At 46.3% G+C, this 12,806-nt stretch overlaps 1 long non-coding RNA gene across 1 annotated transcript; it reads right to left on the bottom strand.

Moving 5' to 3' along the window:
• Window positions 1-8,845: 8,845 nt before the first annotated feature.
• LOC139944238 (uncharacterized) lies at window positions 8,846-12,049 on the bottom strand. Its single transcript, XR_011786933.1, has 4 exons — window positions 11,955-12,049; window positions 11,196-11,328; window positions 10,468-10,716; window positions 8,846-10,226 (listed from the first exon to the last, which is right to left on the bottom strand). It is a non-coding gene; the product is annotated as an uncharacterized lncRNA (long non-coding RNA).
• Between the last annotated feature and the right edge of the window lie 757 nt (window positions 12,050-12,806).

The raw sequence follows: 12,806 nt of genomic DNA, 5'->3' as shown, positions 1-12,806 counted from the left end.
AAAAGTCAGGGGTCAAAGGTCAAGAGATACCTATGATGTTTCCAAAAAAATAGAGTAAAATACAAGAAAAAAGCTGCCGCTAGGCCAAGAAAAAAGCTGCCGCTAGGCCAAGAAAAAAGCTGCCGCTAGGCCAAGAAAAAAGCTGCCGCTAGGCCAAGAAAAAAGCTGCCGCTAGGCCAAGAAAAAAGCTGCCGCTAGGCCAAGAAAAAAGCTGCCGCTAGGCCAAGAAAAAAGCTGCCGCTAGGCCAAGAAAAAAGCTGCCGCTAGGCCAAGAAAAAAGCTGCCGCTAGGCCAAGAAAAAAGCTGCCGCTAGGCCAAGAAAAAAGCTGCCGCTAGGCCAAGAAAAAAGCTGCCGCTAGGCCAAGAAAAAAGCTGCCGCTAGGCCAAGAAAAAAGCTGCCGCTAGGCCAAGAAAAAAGCTGCCGCTAGGCCAAGAAAAAAGCTGCCGCTAGGCCAAGAAAAAAGCTGCCGCTAGGCCAAGAAAAAAGCTGCCGCTAGGCCAAGAAAAAAGCTGCCGCTAGGCCAAGAAAAAAGCTGCCGCTAGGCCAAGAAAAAAGCTGCCGCTAGGCCAAGAAAAAAGCTGCCGCTAGGCCAAGAAAAAAGCTGCCGCTAGGCCAAGAAAAAAGCTGCCGCTAGGCCAAGAAAAAAGCTGCCGCTAGGCCAAGAAAAAAGCTGCCGCTAGGCCAAGAAAAAAGCTGCCGCTAGGCCAAGAAAAAAGCTGCCGCTAGGCCAAGAAAAAAGCTGCCGCTAGGCCAAGAAAAAAGCTGCCGCTAGGCCAAGAAAAAAGCTGCCGCTAGGCCAAGAAAAAAGCTGCCGCTAGGCCAAGAAAAAAGCTGCCGCTAGGCCAAGAAAAAAGCTGCCGCTAGGCCAAGAAAAAAGCTGCCGCTAGGCCAAGAAAAAAGCTGCCGCTAGGCCAAGAAAAAAGCTGCCGCTAGGCCAAGAAAAAAGCTGCCGCTAGGCCAAGAAAAAAGCTGCCGCTAGGCCAAGAAAAAAGCTGCCGCTAGGCCAAGAAAAAAGCTGCCGCTAGGCCAAGAAAAAAGCTGCCGCTAGGCCAAGAAAAAAGCTGCCGCTAGGCCAAGAAAAAAGCTGCCGCTAGGCCAAGAAAAAAGCTGCCGCTAGGCCAAGAAAAAAGCTGCCGCTAGGCCAAGAAAAAAGCTGCCGCTAGGCCAAGAAAAAAGCTGCCGCTAGGCCAAGAAAAAAGCTGCCGCTAGGCCAAGAAAAAAGCTGCCGCTAGGCCAAGAAAAAAGCTGCCGCTAGGCCAAGAAAAAAGCTGCCGCTAGGCCAAGAAAAAAGCTGCCGCTAGGCCAAGAAAAAAGCTGCCGCTAGGCCAAGAAAAAAGCTGCCGCTAGGCCAAGAAAAAAGCTGCCGCTAGGCCAAGAAAAAAGCTGCCGCTAGGCCAAGAAAAAAGCTGCCGCTAGGCCAAGAAAAAAGCTGCCGCTAGGCCAAGAAAAAAGCTGCCGCTAGGCCAAGAAAAAAGCTGCCGCTAGGCCAAGAAAAAAGCTGCCGCTAGGCCAAGAAAAAAGCTGCCGCTAGGCCAAGAAAAAAGCTGCCGCTAGGCCAAGAAAAAAGCTGCCGCTAGGCCAAGAAAAAAGCTGCCGCTAGGCCAAGAAAAAAGCTGCCGCTAGGCCAAGAAAAAAGCTGCCGCTAGGCCAAGAAAAAAGCTGCCGCTAGGCCAAGAAAAAAGCTGCCGCTAGGCCAAGAAAAAAGCTGCCGCTAGGCCAAGAAAAAAGCTGCCGCTAGGCCAAGAAAAAAGCTGCCGCTAGGCCAAGAAAAAAGCTGCCGCTAGGCCAAGAAAAAAGCTGCCGCTAGGCCAAGAAAAAAGCTGCCGCTAGGCCAAGAAAAAAGCTGCCGCTAGGCCAAGAAAAAAGCTGCCGCTAGGCCAAGAAAAAAGCTGCCGCTAGGCCAAGAAAAAAGCTGCCGCTAGGCCAAGAAAAAAGCTGCCGCTAGGCCAAGAAAAAAGCTGCCGCTAGGCCAAGAAAAAAGCTGCCGCTAGGCCAAGAAAAAAGCTGCCGCTAGGCCAAGAAAAAAGCTGCCGCTAGGCCAAGAAAAAAGCTGCCGCTAGGCCAAGAAAAAAGCTGCCGCTAGGCCAAGAAAAAAGCTGCCGCTAGGCCAAGAAAAAAGCTGCCGCTAGGCCAAGAAAAAAGCTGCCGCTAGGCCAAGAAAAAAGCTGCCGCTAGGCCAAGAAAAAAGCTGCCGCTAGGCCAAGAAAAAAGCTGCCGCTAGGCCAAGAAAAAAGCTGCCGCTAGGCCAAGAAAAAAGCTGCCGCTAGGCCAAGAAAAAAGCTGCCGCTAGGCCAAGAAAAAAGCTGCCGCTAGGCCAAGAAAAAAGCTGCCGCTAGGCCAAGAAAAAAGCTGCCGCTAGGCCAAGAAAAAAGCTGCCGCTAGGCCAAGAAAAAAGCTGCCGCTAGGCCAAGAAAAAAGCTGCCGCTAGGCCAAGAAAAAAGCTGCCGCTAGGCCAAGAAAAAAGCTGCCGCTAGGCCAAGAAAAAAGCTGCCGCTAGGCCAAGAAAAAAGCTGCCGCTAGGCCAAGAAAAAAGCTGCCGCTAGGCCAAGAAAAAAGCTGCCGCTAGGCCAAGAAAAAAGCTGCCGCTAGGCCAAGAAAAAAGCTGCCGCTAGGCCAAGAAAAAAGCTGCCGCTAGGCCAAGAAAAAAGCTGCCGCTAGGCCAAGAAAAAAGCTGCCGCTAGGCCAAGAAAAAAGCTGCCGCTAGGCCAAGAAAAAAGCTGCCGCTAGGCCAAGAAAAAAGCTGCCGCTAGGCCAAGAAAAAAGCTGCCGCTAGGCCAAGAAAAAAGCTGCCGCTAGGCCAAGAAAAAAGCTGCCGCTAGGCCAAGAAAAAAGCTGCCGCTAGGCCAAGAAAAAAGCAGCCGCTAGGCCAAGAAAATAGCAGCCGCTAGGCCAAGTAAATAGCAGCCGCTAGGCCAAGTAAATAGCAGCCGCTAGGCCAAGTAAATAGCAGCCGCTAGGCCAAGTAAATAGCAGCCGCTAGGCCAAGTAAATAGCAGCCGCTAGGCCAAGTAAATAGCAGCCGCTAGGCCAAGTAAATAGCAGCCGCTAGGCCAAGTAAATAGCAGCCGCTAGGCCAAGTAAATAGCAGCCGCTAGGCCAAGTAAATAGCAGCCGCTAGGCCAAGTAAATAGCAGCCGCTAGGCCAAGTAAATAGCAGCCGCTAGGCCAAGTAAATAGCAGCCGCTAGGCCAAGTAAATAGCAGCCGCTAGGCCAAGTAAATAGCAGCCGCTAGGCCAAGTAAATAGCAGCCGCTAGGCCAAGTAAATAGCAGCCGCTAGGCCAAGTAAATAGCAGCCGCTAGGCCAAGTAAATAGCAGCCGCTAGGCCAAGTAAATAGCAGCCGCTAGGCCAAGTAAATAGCAGCCGCTAGGCCAAGTAAATAGCAGCCGCTAGGCCAAGTAAATAGCAGCCGCTAGGCCAAGTAAATAGCAGCCGCTAGGCCAAGTAAATAGCAGCCGCTAGGCCAAGTAAATAGCAGCCGCTAGGCCAAGTAAATAGCAGCCGCTAGGCCAAGTAAATAGCAGCCGCTAGGCCAAGTAAATAGCAGCCGCTAGGCCAAGTAAATAGCAGCCGCTAGGCCAAGTAAATAGCAGCCGCTAGGCCAAGTAAATAGCAGCCGCTAGGCCAAGTAAATAGCAGCCGCTAGGCCAAGTAAATAGCAGCCGCTAGGCCAAGTAAATAGCAGCCGCTAGGCCAAGTAAATAGCAGCCGCTAGGCCAAGTAAATAGCAGCCGCTAGGCCAAGTAAATAGCAGCCGCTAGGCCAAGTAAATAGCAGCCGCTAGGCCAAGTAAATAGCAGCCGCTAGGCCAAGTAAATAGCAGCCGCTAGGCCAAGTAAATAGCAGCCGCTAGGCCAAGTAAATAGCAGCCGCTAGGCCAAGTAAATAGCAGCCGCTAGGCCAAGTAAATAGCAGCCGCTAGGCCAAGTAAATAGCAGCCGCTAGGCCAAGTAAATAGCAGCCGCTAGGCCAAGTAAATAGCAGCCGCTAGGCCAAGTAAATAGCAGCCGCTAGGCCAAGTAAATAGCAGCCGCTAGGCCAAGTAAATAGCAGCCGCTAGGCCAAGTAAATAGCAGCCGCTAGGCCAAGTAAATAGCAGCCGCTAGGCCAAGTAAATAGCAGCCGCTAGGCCAAGTAAATAGCAGCCGCTAGGCCAAGTAAATAGCAGCCGCTAGGCCAAGTAAATAGCAGCCGCTAGGCCAAGTAAATAGCAGCCGCTAGGCCAAGTAAATAGCAGCCGCTAGGCCAAGTAAATAGCAGCCGCTAGGCCAAGTAAATAGCAGCCGCTAGGCCAAGTAAATAGCAGCCGCTAGGCCAAGTAAATAGCAGCCGCTAGGCCAAGTAAATAGCAGCCGCTAGGCCAAGTAAATAGCAGCCGCTAGGCCAAGTAAATAGCAGCCGCTAGGCCAAGTAAATAGCAGCCGCTAGGCCAAGTAAATAGCAGCCGCTAGGCCAAGTAAATAGCAGCCGCTAGGCCAAGTAAATAGCAGCCGCTAGGCCAAGTAAATAGCAGCCGCTAGGCCAAGTAAATAGCAGCCGCTAGGCCAAGTAAATAGCAGCCGCTAGGCCAAGTAAATAGCAGCCGCTAGGCCAAGTAAATAGCAGCCGCTAGGCCAAGTAAATAGCAGCCGCTAGGCCAAGTAAATAGCAGCCGCTAGGCCAAGTAAATAGCAGCCGCTAGGCCAAGTAAATAGCAGCCGCTAGGCCAAGTAAATAGCAGCCGCTAGGCCAAGTAAATAGCAGCCGCTAGGCCAAGTAAATAGCAGCCGCTAGGCCAAGTAAATAGCAGCCGCTAGGCCAAGTAAATAGCAGCCGCTAGGCCAAGTAAATAGCAGCCGCTAGGCCAAGTAAATAGCAGCCGCTAGGCCAAGTAAATAGCAGCCGCTAGGCCAAGTAAATAGCAGCCGCTAGGCCAAGTAAATAGCAGCCGCTAGGCCAAGTAAATAGCAGCCGCTAGGCCAAGTAAATAGCAGCCGCTAGGCCAAGTAAATAGCAGCCGCTAGGCCAAGTAAATAGCAGCCGCTAGGCCAAGTAAATAGCAGCCGCTAGGCCAAGTAAATAGCAGCCGCTAGGCCAAGTAAATAGCAGCCGCTAGGCCAAGTAAATAGCAGCCGCTAGGCCAAGTAAATAGCAGCCGCTAGGCCAAGTAAATAGCAGCCGCTAGGCCAAGTAAATAGCAGCCGCTAGGCCAAGTAAATAGCAGCCGCTAGGCCAAGTAAATAGCAGCCGCTAGGCCAAGTAAATAGCAGCCGCTAGGCCAAGTAAATAGCAGCCGCTAGGCCAAGTAAATAGCAGCCGCTAGGCCAAGTAAATAGCAGCCGCTAGGCCAAGTAAATAGCAGCCGCTAGGCCAAGTAAATAGCAGCCGCTAGGCCAAGTAAATAGCAGCCGCTAGGCCAAGTAAATAGCAGCCGCTAGGCCAAGTAAATAGCAGCCGCTAGGCCAAGTAAATAGCAGCCGCTAGGCCAAGTAAATAGCAGCCGCTAGGCCAAGTAAATAGCAGCCGCTAGGCCAAGTAAATAGCAGCCGCTAGGCCAAGTAAATAGCAGCCGCTAGGCCAAGTAAATAGCAGCCGCTAGGCCAAGTAAATAGCAGCCGCTAGGCCAAGTAAATAGCAGCCGCTAGGCCAAGTAAATAGCAGCCGCTAGGCCAAGTAAATAGCAGCCGCTAGGCCAAGTAAATAGCAGCCGCTAGGCCAAGTAAATAGCAGCCGCTAGGCCAAGTAAATAGCAGCCGCTAGGCCAAGTAAATAGCAGCCGCTAGGCCAAGTAAATAGCAGCCGCTAGGCCAAGTAAATAGCAGCCGCTAGGCCAAGTAAATAGCAGCCGCTAGGCCAAGTAAATAGCAGCCGCTAGGCCAAGTAAATAGCAGCCGCTAGGCCAAGTAAATAGCAGCCGCTAGGCCAAGTAAATAGCAGCCGCTAGGCCAAGTAAATAGCAGCCGCTAGGCCAAGTAAATAGCAGCCGCTAGGCCAAGTAAATAGCAGCCGCTAGGCCAAGTAAATAGCAGCCGCTAGGCCAAGTAAATAGCAGCCGCTAGGCCAAGTAAATAGCAGCCGCTAGGCCAAGTAAATAGCAGCCGCTAGGCCAAGTAAATAGCAGCCGCTAGGCCAAGTAAATAGCAGCCGCTAGGCCAAGTAAATAGCAGCCGCTAGGCCAAGTAAATAGCAGCCGCTAGGCCAAGTAAATAGCAGCCGCTAGGCCAAGTAAATAGCAGCCGCTAGGCCAAGTAAATAGCAGCCGCTAGGCCAAGTAAATAGCAGCCGCTAGGCCAAGTAAATAGCAGCCGCTAGGCCAAGTAAATAGCAGCCGCTAGGCCAAGTAAATAGCAGCCGCTAGGCCAAGTAAATAGCAGCCGCTAGGCCAAGTAAATAGCAGCCGCTAGGCCAAGTAAATAGCAGCCGCTAGGCCAAGTAAATAGCAGCCGCTAGGCCAAGTAAATAGCAGCCGCTAGGCCAAGTAAATAGCAGCCGCTAGGCCAAGTAAATAGCAGCCGCTAGGCCAAGTAAATAGCAGCCGCTAGGCCAAGTAAATAGCAGCCGCTAGGCCAAGTAAATAGCAGCCGCTAGGCCAAGTAAATAGCAGCCGCTAGGCCAAGTAAATAGCAGCCGCTAGGCCAAGTAAATAGCAGCCGCTAGGCCAAGTAAATAGCAGCCGCTAGGCCAAGTAAATAGCAGCCGCTAGGCCAAGTAAATAGCAGCCGCTAGGCCAAGTAAATAGCAGCCGCTAGGCCAAGTAAATAGCAGCCGCTAGGCCAAGTAAATAGCAGCCGCTAGGCCAAGTAAATAGCAGCCGCTAGGCCAAGTAAATAGCAGCCGCTAGGCCAAGTAAATAGCAGCCGCTAGGCCAAGTAAATAGCAGCCGCTAGGCCAAGTAAATAGCAGCCCTTTGTCCTTTGTCCTTTGTCCTTTGTCCTTTGTCCTTTGTCCTTTGTCCTTTGTCCTTTGTCCTTTGTCCTTTGTCCTTTGTCCTTTGTCCTTTGTCCTTTGTCCTTTGTCCTTTGTCCTTTGTCCTTTGTCCTTTGTCCTTTGTCCTTTGTCCTTTGTCCTTTGTCCTTTGTCCTTTGTCCTTTGTCCTTTGTCCTTTGTCCTTTGTCCTTTGTCCTTTGTCCTTTGTCCTTTGTCCTTTGTCCTTTGTCCTTTGTCCTTTGTCCTTTGTCCTTTGTCCTTTGTCCTTTGTCCTTTGTCCTTTGTCCTTTGTCCTTTGTCCTTTGTCCTTTGTCCTTTGTCCTTTGTCCTTTGTCCTTTGTCCTTTGTCCTTTGTCCTTTGTCCTTTGTCCTTTGTCCTTTGTCCTTTGTCCTTTGTCCTTTGTCCTTTGTCCTTTGTCCTTTGTCCTTTGTCCTTTGTCCTTTGTCCTTTGTCCTTTGTCCTTTGTCCTTTGTCCTTTGTCCTTTGTCCTTTGTCCTTTGTCCTTTGTCCTTTGTCCTTTGTCCTTTGTCCTTTGTCCTTTGTCCTTTGTCCTTTGTCCTTTGTCCTTTGTCCTTTGTCCTTTGTCCTTTGTCCTTTGTCCTTTGTCCTTTGTCCTTTGTCCTTTGTCCTTTGTCCTTTGTCCTTTGTCCTTTGTCCTTTGTCCTTTGTCCTTTGTCCTTTGTCCTTTGTCCTTTGTCCTTTGTCCTTTGTCCTTTGTCCTTTGTCCTTTGTCCTTTGTCCTTTGTCCTTTGTCCTTTGTCCTTTGTCCTTTGTCCTTTGTCCTTTGTCCTTTGTCCTTTGTCCTTTGTCCTTTGTCCTTTGTCCTTTGTCCTTTGTCCTTTGTCCTTTGTCCTTTGTCCTTTGTCCTTTGTCCTTTGTCCTTTGTCCTTTGTCCTTTGTCCTTTGTCCTTTGTCCTTTGTCCTTTGTCCTTTGTCCTTTGTCCTTTGTCCTTTGTCCTTTGTCCTTTGTCCTTTGTCCTTTGTCCTTTGTCCTTTGTCCTTTGTCCTTTGTCCTTTGTCCTTTGTCCTTTGTCCTTTGTCCTTTGTCCTTTGTCCTTTGTCCTTTGTCCTTTGTCCTTTGTCCTTTGTCCTTTGTCCTTTGTCCTTTGTCCTTTGTCCTTTGTCCTTTGTCCTTTGTCCTTCGTCCTTCGTCCTTCGTCCTTCGTCCTTCGTCCTTCGTCCTTCGTCCTTCGTCCTTCGTCCTTCGTCCTTCGTCCTTCGTCCTTCGTCCTTCGTCCTTCGTCCTTCGTCCTTCGTCCTTCGTCCTTCGTCCTTCGTCCTTCGTCCTTCGTCCTTCGTCCTTCGTCCTTCGTCCTTCGTCCTTCGTCCTTCGTCCTTCGTCCTTCGTCCTTCGTCCTTCGTCCTTCGTCCTTCGTCCTTCGTCCTTCGTCCTTCGTCCTTCGTCCTTCGTCCTTCGTCCTTCGTCCTTCGTCCTTCGTCCTTCGTCCTTCGTCCTTCGTCCTTCGTCCTTCGTCCTTCGTCCTTCGTCCTTCGTCCTTCGTCCTTCGTCCTTCGTCCTTCGTCCTTCGTCCTTCGTCCTTCGTCCTTCGTCCTTCGTCCTTCGTCCTTCGTCCTTCGTCCTTCGTCCTTCGTCCTTCGTCCTTCGTCCTTCGTCCTTCGTCCTTCGTCCTTCGATAAGTAAATGTAATATATACAGTGCACAGGTGCTACACACTGGGCGATTTACATAACAATGGGGTGATTACCATAACAATGGGGTAAACAACATAACAATGGGGTGATTAACATAACAATTGGGGTAACACCATAACAATGGGGTAATCTGCATAACAATGGGGTGATTAACATAACAATTGGGGTAACACCATAACAATGGGGTAATCTGCATAACAATAGATAATCAAAAGTACACAGTTCTTTTGTTTCATATCATCAACACATTATTATATGTATTTATTTCACACTTTAAGCCATACATGTATTGTTCAACTAACTGGCAAGAGAAATTGAACGTTTAAACTTGTTTGTATCACAAAAAAACATACCGATAGTGATACTTAAAACAATTTATCATTTACAGTGCACAGGTGTTATACAATGAGGTAATCTCCTTAACAATGGGGTAATCTACATAACAATGGGGTTATCAACATAAAAATTGGGGTAATTTACATAATAATGTACAATTCACAGCACTCAGTAGTTAAAGTTACAATTAAAACATTAATATATGTATTTATTTCACACTTTAAGCCATAAAAGTATACTGTTTAATTAACTGACAAGATAAATGAATCTTTTAAACTTAATTATTTCTTAGTTATTACACAGACCACAATAAACAATAGCTTGTAACTAAGTACACAGATTGGTTTGATGACATTAGTCTAGAACAGGATGGACCACGTGAAGGTTGTCATCTCCCACCCCACAACAGATACTTTAAAACAATTACAAGAGTTACTTATTTACCACTCTAATTAAATATCAATCAAAACCAGGTACATATCAATTGAAACGGTATCAAGTACATGCCACAATATACCACTGCATCTCATTACAAGAGATTTATAACACAGTTTAGTTGATCCTGACAAAATATGTTTAGTGATAAACCCCTGCTTTACTTATCAACGTAGAATGTTTTATGCTTGTAATGAGGTACTTCATAAACCAGCATAAAACTTAATCATACTTGCAATGAGGTACTTCATTGCAAATTATGATATTCTTGCATACTTGTAATGAAGTACCTCATTACAAGAATGCAATCGTTCGTAGAAATACATGTACAAGTAATATACATGTATTTGGTCAAGATACTTGCAATGAAGTACCTCATTGCAAGTATGTTGACAACATTCGTAGTAAACTTCTTAGTGAACAATCTTCATTGTTCCTGAAGATGATCATCTTGTGCTGAAGTTCAATCTTGCTGCAGATGATTTCTGGAAGATCAAGTTCTACATCTTTGTCCATAGGAGGAGTTGTTCACAATGAAGACGTCAAAACCAAATGTTCAATGTTGTTCACATCCTCAGATGAATTAATCAAATGTTTCACTAAATGTCCACTTCTAACAGTTGATTCCGAGTTCAGGGACATTATGATCTATAGATATTAATGTTCCGTCCTAGCAATTATCTTGTGCATGAATGATCTCATGCTGTGAACTGCCGCCGTTTATCTGTTGTACTTGGTTTGACGACTGACGAACAGGACTTCCCTGAACATCATATTCTCGCTACATCAAGAAGAACTGGTCCTTCTTGGGAGTATTGAAGAAGTAAAACAGCATGGCATCTTGGCTCGACAAACCTTGCTCATCAGATGATCTTAATCTTATCAGTGAACATCTAATACATGAGGATAAAAGTGTAAAAGAAAAAAGTACAATTTCAACTCAAACATTTTCAAGCAAGCTAGAGGCCACATAACATTATGACCAATCTATTTAGTTGGAAACTATTCACCTTTGTAATAATTGTATGATTCATGTGAGAATTTTTAACAATTGCCAACAAATACTACAGCCAAATACATGTATTTTTTTCAAAGTTAACTGCGAATACAAATTGCATCTGTGATTGTTTATACCATAAAAGGAGCACACAGCCTTCGTCAGTCAGTTGTTTCTAGCAGTTAGTTCTGCCCATCTTAGTGTTGAGTAGATGCAAGTACAAAGACGTCACTCTCCTGACCTCCAACATGCAAGTACAAAGACGACCTCTTCTGACAAGCAAGTACAAAGACGACCTCTCCTGACCTCCGGCAAGACTACATCATCAGCGTCTTTGTGTTCCATGTTGACATCAAGCATACATCGTAGCAAGTCCAGATGATAACCTAAGACACAACAACAATTCAAAAATTGTATTGAAATCTGCCAAACGCTTACATTTTTTCTAGTTCACCACTAAACAAAAACACTTTGCTTTTCTTTTTAAAGGCAGTGGACACTATTGGTAATTACCCAAAATAATTATTGGCATAAAACCTTTCTTGGTGACGAGTAATGGGGAGATATTGATGGTATAAAACGTTGTGCGAAACGGCTCCCTCTAAAGTGCCATAGTTATCGAGAAAGAAGTAATTTTCCATGAATTTGATTTTAGAACTTGAGGTTTCGAAATCAACCATCTCAAAGCACACAACTTTGTGTGACAAGGGTTACTTTTTCTTTCATTATTATCTCGCAACTTCGATGACCAATTGAGCTCAATTTTCACAGGTTTGTTATTTTATGCATATGTTGAGGCTAGTACCAACTGTGAAGGCTAGTCTTTGACACTTACCAATAGTGCCACTGCCTTTAACCATCTTACCTTGAAGTTGCTTACTGCAGATTGGTAGTAAGTACTTGGATGTCATTCCCTCTAGCCAAGCCACAACCCGGTTCGATGCCTTCAATCGCCATGCTGTTGGAGGAACACTGCATCAGAACGATTTCTTGACAATCTGAAATAATAATACATCAAGTCAACATTGGATCGACAGCTTGGTCAAATTAACATATAAGTCTTCAAAGTTAAACTTTAGTAAAAGTGTTTTTCCAAAGGCAAGTTTTTCACTAATCATCAGAAAATGCCTAAACTTAAACATGATAACATCAGTCTTAAAAGACGATTATATTCCTACTTTTGGGAATTATGATATGGATTTTTGAACACCAAAATGTTCACATAAACTTAACATGAAAAGTGTTAACAAAATTGTATACATGTTGCACCTGAAGATGTATAGTGACTGGACAAGTGAAAAATACTTTTCTAAAGTTTTAGTTTTTTCTTTAGCAACACGTATTCAAGTCATTCATTCAAACAAATCCTCATCAATGTAGGTGTTTAAGAAGAAGTTGTTCTTTTCCAACATTTATTCACAAGAAATTTCAATCAAATGCATTTGAAATGATTCAACACCCAAAAGCTTGGAAAGTTTAAAAACTTGGAAAGTTTAAAAAACTTGGAAAGTTTAAAAACTTGGAAAGTTTCAAAACTTGGAAAGTTTCAAAACTTGGAAAGTTTCAAAACTTGGAAAGTTTCAAAACTTGGAAAGTTTCAAGACAAGTATAAATTAGTTCTTACCTTGACTTTGCCTTGACTAAGTTGTTGATGAGTACATGTACATCCCTCGCACAACTGCACAGCTCCGTTCCTGTTCACAGCTTGTTGACAGCTCCAGTTGTCATGGTTCCCATTGACAGCGCTATGATGAGTAGATGTCATCCCTCACACAGCGGCACACCTCAATGTTGTCATGGTTCCCATTGACAGCTCGTTGATGAGTAGATATCTGCCCTGACACAGTGACACAGCTCAATGTTGTCAGGTCATTGATGAGTAGATGTACAACCCTCACGAAGAGGCAAAGCTCCATGTTGTCATGGTTCCTGTTGACAGCTTGTTGATGAGTAGATGTACGACCCTCACAGACAGGCAAAGCTTGTTGATGAGTAGATGTACGTCCCTGACACAGTGACACAGCTTAATGTTGTCATGGTTCCTGTTGACAGCTCGTTGATTAGTAGATGTACGACCCTCACAGAGCGGCACAGCTCCATGTTGTCATGGTTCCCAGTGAAAGCTCATTGATGAGTAGATGTACGTCCCTCACAGAGTGACACAGCTCAATGTTGTCATGTTTTATGTTGACAGGTCATTGATGAGTAGATGTACAACCCTCACAGAGCGGCACAGCTCCATGTTGTCATGGTTCCCAGTGACAGCTCATTGATGAGTAGATGTACGTCCCTCACAGAGTGACACAGCTCAATGTTGTCAAGGTTCCCAGTGACAGCTCATTGATGAGTAGATGAACGACCCTCACAGAGCGGCACACCTCAATGTTGTCATGGTTCATGTTGACAGGTCATTGATGAGTAGATGTACGTCCCTCACAGAGAGGCACACCTCCGTGTTGTCATGGTTCATGTTGAC

The sequence above is a fragment of the Asterias amurensis genome, chromosome 11 (genome assembly GCF_032118995.1).
Source record: "Asterias amurensis chromosome 11, ASM3211899v1".
NCBI classification, from domain to species: domain Eukaryota; kingdom Metazoa; phylum Echinodermata; class Asteroidea; order Forcipulatida; family Asteriidae; genus Asterias; species Asterias amurensis.
The sequence above is the reverse complement of the archived record's forward strand: the minus strand, read 5'-3'. Positions and strand labels throughout refer to the sequence as shown.